Consider the following 7,934-nt stretch of genomic DNA (forward strand, 5'->3'; position numbering starts at 1 on the left):
ATTTAAATTAAATGAAAAGGTATTTGAAAATAATTGGATTTCATTTGGAAATGTTTCAATTCATAAACTTTAAGCAACTCAATGATTTTCACGAGAGGAGATAAAATGACTTCTTCAAATTATGAAATATGAGATGGGAGTTTCAAAGAATTAAATTCAAAGTTCTTTTGAATTTATTTTCAATTTGGATTTATTTGAGTTTTATTCAAATTATTTTTCTCCAAAAACAAAATATATGGAAATTAGGGTAACATGATTCCCTACAATAGAAAATTGGAGAAAAATTAATTTGAAATCATTTTGGTATTTTAAAAATGATTTTAGTTGGATTTTATTAGAGCAGAAACACTCTTTGAATTATTTGAGTTTTTCTGGATTTTATTTGACTTTATAAAAATGTCCATGTCGTAGAAAATCTTTTTCTGAAAATTTTGATATATTATATGCCTATATAAAATTTTTAGTTATTTTGTTTTGTTTATTTTTTTTCTGCTGTCTGGAAATCTTTTTTTTTTTTTAAAAACTTCTTTCTCTTCTGCCGAACTGGGCCGACCCAGCCCAGCGCCAGCTGCCCAGCCCCTCGCGCTGTCTCTCTCCCCGAGCAGGAGACCGGCCGGTGTACGCCGCCACCGCCGTCGTGGCCGAGGAGGACTCCTCCTCCTGCCCCTTCCCCAAGTCGGTGCCGTGCCTCCCCTCCTCCCTATATATCCGGAGCCCCGGGCCCCGTTTCCCCTCTCTGCCGTGCCGCGCCGCTTCTCCCGTATCTCGCCGCTGCCTGCGCCACCTCTCGCCGCCACCGACGCCTGCGCCGCCGCCGCTCGCAGCCGCTTCGCCGCCGCCCGTTGCTGCTGCCCGCGCCACACTCCGCCCCGCGCCGGATCGCCCCGCGCCTCGCCCTGCCTCGCCGGAGAGCCGCCGTCGCTGATCTGCCACCGCCGACGACCCGCTGCCGAACCGGTACAATAACCGCCCCGGTTCGCCGGTTTTATTTAGGTTTTTTTTTCTCTTTGGTTTTCTGTTTAAAAACTGGTTTTTCTTTTAAAACTAGTTAGCTAGTAAACGTTCGCTGGCTAGGTCTTCGCAATGAACGATTTTCGTTCGATAGTGTTCGGTAACGAACGTCCGCTATTTAGTCTTTTTCTTTTATTTTTTTTAAATTTCGGCGAGGTACCTGGATGTGAATATTTTATTTACAGAATAGTCCATGTTCTTCAAACGACTATAACTTTTTACTCATTAGCCCAAATTCAACGAAACCAACGCTCACGTCTTCGTTATGATCCCCTATACCCTTTAATACAACTCAAACATATTTTTGAAAAGTTTAAAATTTTAATTAGATCAGATTTGAATTCAAACTTCGTTTGATCATAACTTGAGTTTCGTAGCTCCGTTTGAGTTGATTCTTTTTGCAAATCGAAGCTCTTGACCTAATCATTCTAATAAGGCCAAATTCAAATAATTTTGGTACTGTTAGAAATTGTTACAAGAGTTATTTGCTTGGTTTTGATGTTTCTGAATCGTCTTCTTCGTTCTTTCTGATCTTTTGAGTGATTGCTTATGTGTGGTTACTATTGCTTGCTTACGATAGATTGACCGGAGTGTGACGAGTAGAGCTATCAAGAGTTTTGAGTGCGAATCATCTTCATCAACATTGCAGGCAAGTTCACACTTTGATCATACCTTTTTCTACAACCCAGTTTTATTGCATTAGATCAATCCTCACACATTACATGATTAGGATCTAATTAAATTGTGGGATGGGATGTAGATGAGGTAGTACCTATTACCTGTTTATTTTCAAACCTTTGGGAGTTACTTCTATGTTTGCTTATTATGCCATGCTATGCCAGTAGACATGGATTGGGTGAGTGATATCCATGACAGATGTGAGATTGATAATTAAGGGTTTATCTAAGGTGGCAACCTAACACACATCTGGGTGGATTGAGGCACCTGGGGTTACCAGGACTTGCCTGTTTTTATTGGACCGCCACCCAGGCTCAAAGGGATCATGAGATTATTCATACTAGAAACTTCCGTGTGCAGCCACAAGCCATTATGGGCTCTGGCATAGTTGAGTAAGTCGTGCGAACTCTTACAGGGTAGACTAGCAGATGTAGGGGAAAGTAGGTGTACCGGTCTATCCGTCGTAAGGTGCTAGCGCTTCTGAAAGACTGTATCTCGGTCATCCGTCTTCTCAAACACCCTGTAGTGCGAGAAACCAAACGGAGGCGATCGAGTCTTGTGGGGAAAAGTGTGCAAACCTCTGCAAAGTGTATAAACTAATCATGATTAGCCGTGTCCCCGGTTATGGACAACTTGAGTATCTAGTTCTTGGATTATCCTGTTGATCTCATCACATTACTTTAAATGAATATTGTTGGGTTTAATGATGATGCTTAATTGGGATTGAGAATGCTGTCAACTATTCTCAATGTTCAACAACCACCATGATAGTTAATTAAAATGTATTCCTTTGCAGTAGGGAAAAATTGGCTTTACGCAAAAACCTTATAACCATAGAGCTTTTCCACCAGCCATATATGCATATAGTGATAGCCATTGTTCATCATTTTCTCTATGGTGTGAATTTGCCAGTACATTCAATGTACTGACCTGTTTCGGGCTGCAACGTCTCATGTTGCAGGATTATCTTACAACGAGTAAGTGATACGTTAGGGTTACGATTTCTACACTCAACTTTGCCGTTGGTGTTGACGGGAATCCACAACCTTGTTGCTTCCGCTATATGGATTGAGGTAATAGTATTTATGTTAGTTTATACATGTGATTTACCTCTGTTATAAATCCTTCGAGTATTGTGTGTGTCAGCATACCGATCCAGGGATGACACTTAAGCACAGAGACTTGACCCATTCGGGTCAGATCGCTACAAGATGGTATCAGAGCACATGTTGACTGTAGGACGTGACCCTAGAAACTGGCAAGCCCGTAGCAAAGATTTTTCTCTACAACTTTCCCTTTCAAAAAGATCTTTTACCTCTCTTCTTTTCTGAGCTTATTCAAATATTCCCTTTAATGAGACTATACCCTTTCCCTTTTGACCACACGAAGGATTCCACTGATGAGACCACTCCAAGAAGTACAGGATATCAGACAAGTAAGACCATTCGGAATGAAGAGGATTTTACCATACATTATGATAATGGAAACTACAGCTGTTGAATACTCTGAAGACTAGGATTTCCAGATTTGTATGACCTAGGAAGGCTACCCTTATGGAACCTGGCAGACTATGGAAATTGTCAATACCCGAGATCAAGGTGTATCGGAGAAAGACTGAAACAAGGAGTATGAGAACTCGAAGTTTTGTCAAAGAAGACCCTAAGGCAGGAGATATTAACTATGGAATGATAGCTCATGGGAATGACAAGAGCAGAAACACGGTTATCCGTGATGTCATCGCCCACTGATGCTGTTGTCACCATGCTGAGTTAAGGATGCATTTCTTCAGAATGGATTTGATGGAACAAGGCTGATGGAGCACCTATTAGTAAGATGAAGTTTTAACCTTAACCGGTGTATCACCAGGATCTGGAGTGTTACATTAAGAAGTTAAGATGGACCAACAAGAAGCCGTATTTTGACAAGGAAGTATTTTGAGAAAAAAAAACTCAGGACCCAGAAGCTGAAAGTAGCCCAGCTGGAGGAGCAAAACCTCGTGATACAGGAGATTCATCAGGAACTGAAGGGCAGTAGTACCATGGTTCATGCCAATGCTGAAACCCAGAAGTTTGGAATGCCACTCCAGAAATATTAAAGGACGTGACGAGAAACTTTTTGTCAACAGAGAGGATCTGGCAGAAGAAATTGAGAAGGACAAACACGATCGGAAGAAGCCATTGGAGACATGACCAAGACTTGAAGAGTTTGGCGACATTGACCTTAGCAGACCAAACCCCTGTTTTATACCTACGTTAGATGCGACGTTTGTGAGCTGTCATTTGTTTGATGTTTTTTGACAGCCACAACAAAAATCTGTCTTTTCAAAACTTTTGTTTGTATTGTGTGCAACCCTCTCTATCTCTCTTATATCACCTCAAACCCATGGACCCAATAGAGGATGAATGAAGATGAGCTTGTATTTTCTGGACCGATGAGTCAATTGGAGACAGACCGATGGATACAGAACATGGAGGATCATATGGAGAACAACCCTATAGCCGGAAAGGATATGGCCCAGCATGCTCTTTAATGCTTTGAAAGAGGTGCTACTACTTGGTGGAGGATGTACCAAACCATCAATGGATGGCAAGGAGTAACCACTTGGAAAGAATTTAAGTTGACTCTGCCAAAGTCTCAGCTTGAGTCCCAGAATTTGAAGCCTTATGGGAAGGATATGAAGAAACCTTGCGCCTGCAAGACTTGTGGAGAAATAGGACACACCCATAAAGAACACAAGGATGAATGCCCTAATTGTGAAGGAAGTCACCCAGCTGAAGAATGCCCAACTAGGCAGATCACTTGTTTCTTGTGTGAAGGGACTACCCACTACCTTGCTCAGTGTCACATTTACCCCATGGTACAAAGAACCATCCAGCGGAAGAAAGAAGCAACGAGAGGAGCCCTTATGGAAAGTTTAGAAGAACTTGTGATGAAGGAAGATGTGGAGGACACACCCAAAGAAGAGCCAATTAAACCCTGCACCAGGTCATGCTATTCATGTGGAGAAGAAGGACACATCTCCCAGAATTGTTTGAATGGGGATTTAGTAAAATTCCCGACAAAGGAAGTAGAGTATGACCCACTGAAAATAAAAGCTCTGATGGGAATGGAAAAGTCCAGAAAGAGAAGTAGATTGGATTCCAGGAAGGATCTAAGTCATGTCACTTGTTATAAGTGCAAGGAGTCAGGGCACTACCTCAGCAATTGCCCAAAAAGGAAGCCAAGGACCCAAGTAGGCTACCTAATTACAAGGAAACCTCGAAACTTGTCAGAAGTAATGTGTTTTAGTTGTAAAGGAGCAGCGCACTTTGCTAGAGAATGCCCCAAGGAGAAGGAAACTTGTGCTAGATAGTTGAGTTTGCAACAAAAGAAATGGAGTAGTAGAAGTGAGAACATTTTTTCTTTTATATTGAGGTGTTGAGTTGAGACATGTAATGGAGAAGCGAGAGATTGTAAACATTTGAGAATGAATAAAGTAGCATCGTTGGTACTGATATGGATTTTATGAGTTGATACTCTATGAAGAAGGATTTTGACCATTTTTGAGGATAAAAGAAATATGGTCTATGGAAGATTTGTGGATTTTAAGGGTGGTAGTACCCTGTAATGGATTTCGGACAAAATGAATATGAGTTTTGTCTCGATATGTGTGATGCCCCAAGAGTATGTGGGATGAAGTTGGAGACCGACAGTTGTTTGGACCAAAGGTGATCAAAGGAGTCGGAAGAGAGTGTTAAGTTGATTCGAGATAGACTGAAAGTAGCTCAGTCCAGGTAGAAGAGTTATGCAGACTTAAACACTCAAGGAGGTAGTCTATGAAATTGGAGACAGAGCATGTCTTCATGTGTTCCCTCTGCGAGGAGTTAAACAAATTGGAGTTAAGGTAAAGTTAGCCCCGAGATTTGTAGGACCATACCCAGTTTTGGAGCATATGAGAGAAGTGGCCTACAAATTTGAGTCACCTGAAGGACTGTCAGGAGTTCATGATGTGTTTCACGGTTCCCAGTTGAAGAAGTGCCATGCAGAGATGGCCAATATTCCCCTGTAAGGACGCTTGACCCCTGGAAAGGATAATGACGTTCCACGGAGTGGACTTCATAGGTACGAGTTTTATCTCGATATGTTGGATACCCCAAGAATATGAAGAGATGAATTACTATTGGATATAAAGGAGGTATGATGTCGGAAATATGGATCAATAGAAATTCCATGATGAGTATGAGTAATCATGTCCTAGTTTGGTGTCAATAGAAGGAAGGAAGACTATACAATTGGATGGATTTAAGAATACTAGGAAGTTGGATGTTGGAATAACGATCAGTTGCCCTGATGATGAGTTCAAGGTTTGCAAGTGATGGGATGTGCCATAACTCACAGGCCCAGGACCTGCCAAGAAGCAAGCACACTCTTGCTGAAGGAAAAACCCTGGAAGAGGATATGCCCTTATCGATAGACGATTTTTAGGAGTAACGCAAAACCTGAGAGTTGTGAAGGAACGATAGATGTTTGTCTGGCTTGCAGAATCAATGGATTATTCCGTACTTGGTTCGTCGACGAGAGAAATTCTGCAATGCTTGTGAGGATGACCGAGTGTTAGAATGCGAGATTCACTAAACTATATACAAGGTAATGATTTGGGTGCGGGATGGATTGATCACCATACCGACTTACTCTTATTATTCGCCTTGCTATATGGGATGGTAAATCTGAGTGACTTACCTATAGTGGAGAGACGACGATCAAAACCTTGTTTAAACCCTAGAATGGTATAGCAATTTTTCCCCTTGTACACGACAGCAGTTGCCAACCGTAGGTTATACGGTGAGGATCAACCAGACCCATTTCCTGCAGGAGAAACCACAAATTGTTGACCACCATGAGATATCGATAGTTTCTTAGTTTTGGCGCCAGACCCGTCAGCTAAGGAGACCCAATCCCGGCAGAACCTTACCAAAGATAAAAGGACAGAAGAATTGAGGAAAAGGTTATGCCCCTACCGGAAGAGCTCAGAGAAGGAATTTTCTCGAGGATCTGAGAAGACCGACCCTATCAAGAATAAGGATGGAGTATATGAGTATTGATGGAACAGTAACGATGTTTCTAAGGGTGGTAGCACCCCAGACCCTCTGTGATGATCGATGGATTTTGAGAAGACCCCAAACCCTAACCTTTTTCTTGCTAGCCGCTCCGAATCTCGAGGACGAGATTCATTATAAGGGTGGTAGGTTTGTAACATCCCAAAATTCTAAAATTTGGAATGTTATAATAAATAGATAGATTTGACTGATTGTTTGATTGATTGACTGAAAATGAGTGAAATTCGAAACTTTTGAAAGTTAAATGAGAGGGAATAAAAGGACTTTCCCAAACTTTCATTTTTGCATTTTGATCTCCGTGAATTCAAATTCTTTTCAAATACAAAACCCTTGAGCGAAGATGATATGACTTCTTCCATTTAAATTAAATGAAAGGGTATTTGAAAATAATTGGATTTCATTTGGAAATGTTTCAATTCATAAACTTTAAGCAACTCAATGATTTTCACGAGAGGAGATAAAATGACTTCTTCAAATTATGAAATATGAGTTGGGAGTTTCAAAGAATTAAATTCAAAGTTCTTTTGAATTTATTTTCAATTTGGATTTATTTGAGTTTTATTCAAATTATTTTTCTCCAAAAACAAAATATATGGAAATTAGGGTAACATGATTCCCTACAATAGAAAATTGGAGAAAAATTAATTTGAAATCATTTTGGTATTTTAAAAATGATTTTAGTTGGATTTTATTAGAGCAGAAACACTCTTTGAATTATTTGAATTTTTCTGGATTTTATTTGACTTTATAAAAATGTCCATGTCGTAGAAAATCTTTTTCTGAAAATTTTGATATATTATATGCCTATATAAATTTTTTAGGTATTTTGTTTTGTTTATTTTTTTCTGCTGTGTGGAAATCTTTTAAAAAAAAACTTCTTTCTCTTCTGCCGAACTGGGCCGACCCAGCCCAGCGCCAGTGGCCCAGCCCCTTGCGCCGTCTCTCTCCCCGAGCAGGAGACCGGCCGGCGTACGCCGCCACCGCCGTCGTGGCCGAGGAGGACTCCTCCTCCTGCCCCTTCCCCAAGTCGGTGCCGTGCCTCCCCTCCTCCCTATATATCCGGAGCCCCGGGCCCCGTTTCCCCTCTCTGCCGCGCCGCGCCGCTTCTCCCGCATCTCGCCGCTGCCTGCGCCGCCTCTCGCCGCCGCC

Source organism: Triticum dicoccoides, chromosome 4A (genome assembly GCF_002162155.2).
Source record: "Triticum dicoccoides isolate Atlit2015 ecotype Zavitan chromosome 4A, WEW_v2.0, whole genome shotgun sequence".
NCBI classification, from domain to species: Eukaryota; Viridiplantae; Streptophyta; class Magnoliopsida; order Poales; family Poaceae; genus Triticum; species Triticum dicoccoides.